We start from the raw sequence: 8,892 nt of genomic DNA on the forward strand, positions 1-8,892 counted from the left end.
AATTGTATTACTCTTCAATTAACTTATGTCATTACATTAGGTCTGTCGACTTCATGATAACATTTTCCCTATAAAAAAGGGAGAAATATTTATCTATCAAACCATGGGTGGACTTCGTTTAACGACCAAACACCCGCAAATTATTTTTTAATGTGCAATGCTCAAAATGCTTCTTCGTTAGATTATATTACTTCGTGTTTACCAATTCGTGATCACACTTTTCTGCTCGTGAAATGTTTTTCTCTTCAAAGCTTCTCGTGTTTTCTTTATATTTATTTCAACAAACAACAAGGAGTCTACGAAAACTGAAACAACCAAGCTCTAATCATAAGTGCCTAAAACTCTCACTGCAACCAGACTTATCCAATCCTTTGACATTGCTTAGTATCCCTTGAATTTTTGCTCGTTAAATGCTTTATACTCATGAATCTCGCGAGGAGCAAATTCGTGCCGAGGCATAAACCGGTCATGGTATTTTAATGCTCGTGTGACGTACAATCGTACTGTAAAGTACGGAATACCTAAGACTATAAAGACAGTGATCTAAGCCTTGAGTTCTGTACTTACGTGGCGAGTTGCAAAACCCGACGACACAATCACATCCACTACGTACAAAGCTTGCTGGAAAGTTACTGAAGTTACCAGTGTGCTGGTTATTTGAAATAGAGAGGAAAATATAGATGATGTAAACTTTTTAAAAGTAAGCTATACGTTTTACCAAATGCCTGTAAAAAAAAATCGTATCCAAACATCTTAACAATGGTGGGTTCTCGTAGAAAATAATGTTCCTCTTTTTGAGGACTGCTTTAAGACGGTCGTTTGATTACTTTAACCGTCGCTTTTAACTTTCTGATTAAGTGGCAAAACATTCATTCTCTCAGAGAAGAGGCCAGTTTTTTTCGCTCATGTTATGGCCAACTTTCTCATCGGGATCATTGTAATCCTTTTCTTTCTATAAAAGCTTTAAAGAGATATACATTGCTCTTCTTCCTGCAGGTTATGCCTACATACATGTCATTTAATAGCCAAGGAATTGATTTTGTTGTAGAATACTGGCCTGTCGTTGTGGGTTTCTTTCGTACGGGAACCTTGGTGGCCTGAAACGAGCCAAAAATATTCGTCACTAAAGAAGAGTTTCAATATTGGTATAACACGCGAGAATTTTAAGTCTTTAGGCCTATAATGTGGAGGCGGACATTAACGCACTACACATGGAGCCCGTATTAGTTTTCAGCGGGCCTGGGAATAACTCAGCCATTGTAAGAAAATTTAGTAATAGGAAAAAAGAAGCATGAGAAAACGTTAATGAATTTCTCTACTTGGGTGACTTCAGGCCTGTTGCTCAAGACACGAGTGAAAGAATTATTTAAACACAGGGTTGAGGGGCGGTGTTGATAGATAGCTCCATAACTTCTTCGGGAATGATGATAATGATGGATTATCATCATTGTCTGAGCTTCGTTTTCTCGATTTCCACACAAGACCTCGGTAAGAAGGCGGATCTTGACGTAAACTCTAGTCTAGAGGAATCATAGATACAGCTTCTTTGTTTCGTCGTTAAGAATTACTTTTTTTTTTTAAGAATTGCTACTCTCGTCATAAGCATACTAACATCTTTGACACTGCAATCGTGCATGTCACTCAAAGCTATCGTTCTCATAAATTCACGTCCCTCCTTAACGGATAGCAAAACAAAATATAGCAATGAAGCGTGTGATGAATTTGACTCTTATTCCCACGCTTATCATTACACATTTGTTCTTACTAATGGGTTATTGAAATTCAAAGAAAATGCTTACAAGGTGAAAGCAACAGAGGTAATTTTGCCTCACTTGACAACAGGAAGGGAAATACCAAAGATTTCACAAACAAAACAGGAGTGGGTCTCTCTCAAATAACAAAATGTCGTAAGAACCTGACAACATTGAATGTCTCACACTGTCGTCAACTTACTCTTCGGATGACACTCTTATAGCCATTTCCTTTGTATTTTAGATTATCGTTCCGAAATTTGGATAATGCCACCGGTATCCTGCTTTTTTTTTAAAGAAGAATTTCTTCCAAAAATTCTGGTTTGTTGTATTTTTGTCGTTGAGCCAGTTATCTGTTTATCTTTTTTTGAGTGTGTTTCTCTTGAAATTTTGAACATTTTACATAATATTTACCTTTGATATCGCCGACGACTAAGCTGGGGGTTCTTTAGGCTGACTAGCTTGTGAGTTGGACATTCTATAAAAGTCACGCAACTGGTTTGTTAGTTCACCTGCCATTTGGTAAACATTTAAAAGCTGAAGGGATTCCCCTTAGGCCACGAGTGTGTAATCTTATCTCATTCAATACAACATGTTATGAAACAAAAAAAAATAATAATGTCCAGCTGTTAAAATTGTGCTTCGTCTGAAGCTGTTACAAATTTTAAAAAAGCAGTATTCTTAGATAATCATAAAGACAGGTAGCCAATTGATAAGCGATTTATTCCCTGGGAAAAAGCAGTTGGAAAAGGCTTTTTATCCATCATCGTTATCGCATAATCAGCAATCATTCAGTGTCATTTCTAAGACAGTGTGCTATTATGTCTGGTTTCTTCGTGTTATAACTTGTACTTCAGCCTCGTCTCCCTTGCAACTGAAGGTGTTACCATTACTTTCAAAGACGGTACGTTGCGTTTTTATAGCAGTCATATCACTTCAAATGGCCAGAATTAACGCGATTAGGCCTATACGTGGCTCAAATCTATCCTTATAGGTAGACAACATGGACAACAGTGGCTGTATGCATTGTCATGGATACTACTCGGGCGCTTTTGTTTCCCTATGATTCATAAATTTATGTAGATTTTGCGGACACCGAAAGCGTGAGTTGAGAGCTGCACCCACTTTGGCTGATATTACACCTTACAAAGGTGGAAGTCGCCACATACAAACTCCTTTTTATATATAGAGAGAGAGAGAGTACGGTGCCAGTACCACTTTCTTTCACGTAACTCAAAGTAATGTTTGATGGACTTTTATTCTTGGTGATCCACTCATCCAAACACTGAACAGATCCAACGTGGTTTACCTTCGCTAATCAGAATATCATAAACTCTATAGGCACTTATAATCTGGCAACAAATTATAAGCCACGTAGAACCTCAACAATAGCAGAAGACCAGTCCTTGTTCCATTCACCCTCTGGCATCTAGGTGTCATAACCCATGCGCAAATGTGACCTTAATTTAAAAAAGCCAGGTCTTATGTGAGGCAAGTCAGCCTAATGCACCACAACATCCCTCTCTACTTTGCGAACATTCGTGCATCTTGAATGACAAGATTTTTTTCTTTTTCACATCTCTGCCAATTAATAAGTTTGGCATTTTAGTGATCTTTCACCTATGTACACAAAAGTACTGATCTTGACCACCAGATCTACCGAATCTTGTTTATCTCGTTACCTATTCCGGCGCGAATCACATTAACGTATTTTCAAAGAACTTCTCGCCCATACTAAACCTTCCACCGCGTCTTTCATATTTTATCATGCCTAATTCTCTCAGCTATCTTATTGCCCTATATAACAGTTTTCCCAAAGATAATTCATTTTCTATTATAATTCTTACAAACACTCATAATTTTTCACAGAACTTTCAAGTTTCTCACACAACTATAATTCTTCCAGTAACCTCTGTTATTCCATCTTCATACGGAAAAACAGTTAATTAAAAAACGCAATTATTCTTTTCTTTCACAGTCATATAGAACTTTTCTCTCGTCTCAGCATAATTTATACACCCTGGTCAGCTACTCGGCCACAATTTCACCAACATACCACAACAACTCAGTTCTTAATGCCAGTAGCTAATAATTGTCCCTTACATAATTAACAGTCTCATATGATATTATTCTCATATCTACCATAACACTTGATTCATGCACCAGTCACATATGCCTTACTTTTATCCACAATATTCAGCAACCATTGTTCTTTCACTTAAACAGTTGCCTAAGTAACTGTGTATATAAATATAAATATATGTATATATATATATATATATATATATATATATATGTGTGTGTGTGTGTGTGTGTGTGTGTGTGTGTTTCTGTCGGTGTACATTATAAGTTGCTTCCTGAGAAAATAAAAAATACAAATAGTTATTGCCACGTTCATATCTTTAACTGCTAGACATGGATAGACTTCCAGTGCAGAAAACATCATCATCAACACAGCTGATGCCATATGGACCCACATGGAAGGCTCATCAGCAGCTCAACATACCCCTTACCACATACTGCACCATCCACCTTTCTTGGCATATATATATAATATATAATATATATCTTACTATATATATATAATATATTATTTTTTTATCTATATATATTATATCTATATATATTACTATATATCTAATATCTATATATATATATATATATATATATATATATATAATATATATATATATATATATATAATATAATAATATATATAAATATATATATATATATATATCTTCAAAGGAGTTCATAAACCACTAAAGCAACTAGCTCTATCCTACCCATATCTGGATGAATCCAAACCATCCTAAGCATTCATTACAACTTCGCGTAATTTCACGCTCTAAGCATAGACGCATAGATCTGAACTTTCTATAATTCAATGCTCTAATTCATCATCATCATCCTCTTCAGCAGTGATGATGATAGGCATAGCCAACGTAGTCCGTGGCGGATGCGTAGGACTTGTGACCGGCGGCGCTTCTGCATCAGCTGGGACGACAACAAGGTCACCCGGTCTCGTTGCTGCCAAACGTAGGTGGCTTCGCACAGCAACAAGTGGCAGGGTTCCTCTGACAGCTGTTCTCTCCGACGGCACGTGAGTTCGAACGTTCTTCCCTCGTTCAAAGTGTAAAAATCAATAGTTTTATGCTGCCATGTACAGAGATTTAAATTTATTAGTGTATTTAGGCCTAGGCCATGTTGTTTATGCCGTATGTCATAGTGTGGGGTTCCTTAGGGCCTATAATTAGGACCCCACCTGGTAGTTAATGTTACGTAGCCTGCTCTGGTTACTGTTTTAATTAAAATGAGATTATGAGTAATTTGCGACGTATATAATGCGTTCTACCTATTATGTCACCTGGATGGTTTTTGTAAATTGTGTGAGTTAACTACCTAGGCCTGCTGTAATCTCAAACATTTAGTAGTAGCTTAGGAATGAATGAAATTATTATGTAATTTAGGCTAGGTAGGTATGTGGCTAGCAAATGGTGGCTGATCCCAAAGCCGTGGTTACCTGCCTTTGGCCTGTGTGGTATCTTCCTACTAGGTAGGTATAGCTAATTTCATAATTTTCCACCTACAAAAGCCATTATAAATAGAGTAGGACTAGGGTAAGTGGGTAGGTTATTACCTATATTTAAATGGTTTACATTAATAATACTAATGTAGAACAAATGTAAAATATTTCTTGGTATTTCTACAGAAGCAGTCCGCACAGACTGCAAGTAACATAACCGCGGATACGACATCCACTAGGGATTGGGGCGTCCAGTGTATTTCGCCGTGTTTAGTACTGGCCCCTGGGGGTTAATTACAGTCATCCAAATAAATATTACTTAAAATTCTTGTTCAGCAGGTAAAACTGCATAAAAAAACTGCAACTGCCATAGTATAGGCCGCCGCGGATAAGTACCCTAGATGTACCTATTTTTTTCTTGTAGTCTAGTATTTTATGTAATTTTTATATTTCAGTTAGGCCATTTTACATCTCGTTTCCAGAGGAACAAATGTAGTGTAATGGTCAGGCCTACTGTAAACCTTACGAGCATTTTTATAGAAGGCATTTCAAAGGGAATATGACCCACCCAGATTTGCCTTTACTGTACCTAACCTTACCTAAGATGCCATGTCCTAACCTTTGCCCCTCAGGACCCTCTCAAGGAAGTTGTGACCCCCTACTTTGCATTGTACTCCAGCTAATGAGGGACTACATAGGGAAACCAGTATTTTTGGGTGAAGGAAAAAGGAACTTTGTGACTTATCAGGATACAGCTTAGCTTAGGCTAACAACATGCAGTGTCTTACCCAACTGAGTGGTTGCTGTTCCTACCTATACAACCCTCCACCCCCTCAACCTAGTGTGACTTAAAGTGCCATAAAATCATAGTTTATATAGTATAAGAATGCTTCATAACCTGACCTGACCTTAGGAGGCTGCTTTCTACCTCATTAAGGGGAAGTTCTTGGAAATTCCCCCCCACCCAACTTAATTTGATCAATACTGAGCAGTATTTGCTTTTGTAAGTTATTTGTCACCTTGTTTAGGACTATCCCTTAAAAAGTTGTCTAGAATTTCATGTATCCATAGTTCCAACAATTTTTTATGTATTTCAGATTTTTGGAAATTCCTCATTAACCCATGATCCAACCCCCACATTTAACAAAGTATGGTACCCAGTGGGAAATCAGGCTTTTTATAATAAATGAATGAAATGGCCTCACCTACATAGGACTTAACCCCTGTCCAAAAGGGGCTCCGCATCTTTTCTCCCTGGACTCCCAAGCCTTATCCCAACCTAAACATTAAACTTGACCATAGCATTATAAACCATAAAGTGCATTATAGGGGAGTAAATTAACCAAATCAAGGTGCCACCCCATATGGGGAGTAGTTCCATGAGTGCACTTTATATGGTGAGGTTCTTTGCAGAGTCCCTAGCTACAAGCTCTTTCATTTCATTTATGGCACCTCTGTTCATATTCTTTTCCATCTTATTTTCCACCCTCTCCTAACAATTATTTCACAGTGCAACTGTGAGGTTTTTCTACCTGTTACGCCTTTAAAACCATTTTACTTGAAATTACCCTCTCAGCACAGAATAATATCATAGATCCACACTCCCCCCATCACTTCTTTTCTGCTTTTAATGAGACACTGCCATTTCGCTGGGCTAGAGCTTGAAGGACCTCGCCATCTGTTCAGTATCCTTTTGACATCTTGTCTTGTTCTCTGTTGTTTTATTTATTACTTCACACCTTGCTGTAAATGTGCACTTGATGGCTTTGTGAAAGCATATTTTTTTTACATCTCCAATTGGACAGAGTATTAAGATGTCATTAAAATACCCACCTCCAAATAGCAACTGCATAAATATAATAAATTTATCCAAGTATGATCACATGCAAAATGTGAACGTTAGTTATTTTAAAATAACCATTTTCATCAGAAGTGCTTGCTGCCCAACGAAACCCATTTGAACCTGTCTGTAAGTTTTGCTTGCCAAGGCTCAGAAATGACGTTTAAGGACATGTTGTGCAAGGAGCTTTTATTCTGTGGTAGTATCAGCTGGAAGAAAACATAAAACTGCAAATTTCAATAAAAATTGAATGTAAGAAAACCTGAAACTTCAAATGAAATGTATTTGTTTGTTAATATAGGTTTTATATTGTGATTTAGTAACATTTAATCTCTTACAGAATGAACGTAACACCACCAGAATGTCTAAAGAAGCCTTTAACGGTACCATCCAAATTGCTGATGGGCCCAGGGCCTTCCAACAGCCCATTGCGTGTTCATTATGCTATGATGAAACCATTATTAGGGCATCTTCACCCAGAGTTTTGTCAGGTAAAGTGATGGCTACTTATTGTCACTAACATTTTCATGTGCAGTTTTCCCTGAATGTCTGTTGGCAAGAAATTACTAATTTCAGGTCTCTTCTGTTTTGTACACTTTATGCTTGAGTTTCCATCAAATTTAGGTAAACTTTTGTGTTCATTTTCCATGATTTTTTGGACCTTTCTTTTTCCTGCTACATACCTCTGATACAGATTCTCTAAACTGTTCCTCATTCTTAAATGTCACATGTCCAACCAACATCATATATGGAAACCAACGCAGTCTTGTAGACCTCAGTCTCTGTAAGCCACAGGAAACCACATGTCTTGCATTTGTCAGTATTACGCATCTGCTGTATGAAATAGTATAAGCCATATAGTACATAGTACTGTACATATGTAAATCATAAATTTTTTTGCACTGTTTTTACATTTCACAGTCTAGTGTTCTCAACATAATTTTTCTTTATAATTTGTAATAAAGTGAAGTAAATGTACTATATTTGTGTAATAGTAATTAACTAATGCCCGTAATTTGGAAATTATCTTGTTGCATCTCACAGCTGTAAGTTAATTTTCTTTGGGTCTTGGTGTTGATGGGTTATTTTGCACAAATTTTACACATTCATTCAGAAGATATCTATAATCTATAAGATATTAGTATTTTTAGATGTACAGAGAATATTTGGGGTACAGTATTTACCACTACATAATTCCTCTTGGTACATGCTAATTTTCAGATTATGGATGAAGTGAAAGAAGGTTTACGATACCTATTCCAAACAAAGGCAAATGTTGTTTGTTGTGTCAGTGGCACTGGTCATGCAGGAATGGAGACTACCATGTGCAATCTCTTGGAACCTGGCGATGTCATATTGATAGCTCAGAATGGCATATGGGGAGAGAGGGCAGCTGATATGGCTCGAAGACATGGTTCGTATTGGTTTCCCAAACTTTTTTTTTTTTTTATATAGTACAGTATACATCAGAATTGTACAAAAATTATGGTGTTAGATATAAACATAAGAGATACATACTGTACTACAGTTAGATATAAACATAAGAGATACATACTGTACTACAGTTGCATAGGCAGAAGATTGTAGTGAATTCCTTCAGGTCTTACCCTCTAAAAGAAAGCAGATATAAAAACACTAATACTTCTGTATTGTGAGCTAAAGTCACAATTTATTTAACCTTTGTATATACTGTATATTCACATTTCTATAGTACTTATAGAGGTTTTTGGTACTTAGTGCTAATTTTGTACTTTATAGATGCTGATGTCCGAATT

The 8,892-nt window shown here is 36.7% G+C and overlaps 1 pseudogene; it reads left to right on the forward strand.

Annotated features, from left to right (window-relative positions):
* Positions 1–2,519: 2,519 nt before the first annotated feature.
* LOC135224052 (uncharacterized) overlaps positions 2,520–8,892 on the forward strand; it is an 87,452-nt pseudogene continuing 81,079 nt past the window's right edge.

Source organism: Macrobrachium nipponense, chromosome 10, assembly GCF_015104395.2.
Source record: "Macrobrachium nipponense isolate FS-2020 chromosome 10, ASM1510439v2, whole genome shotgun sequence".
In the NCBI taxonomy this organism is placed as follows: domain Eukaryota; kingdom Metazoa; phylum Arthropoda; class Malacostraca; order Decapoda; family Palaemonidae; genus Macrobrachium; species Macrobrachium nipponense.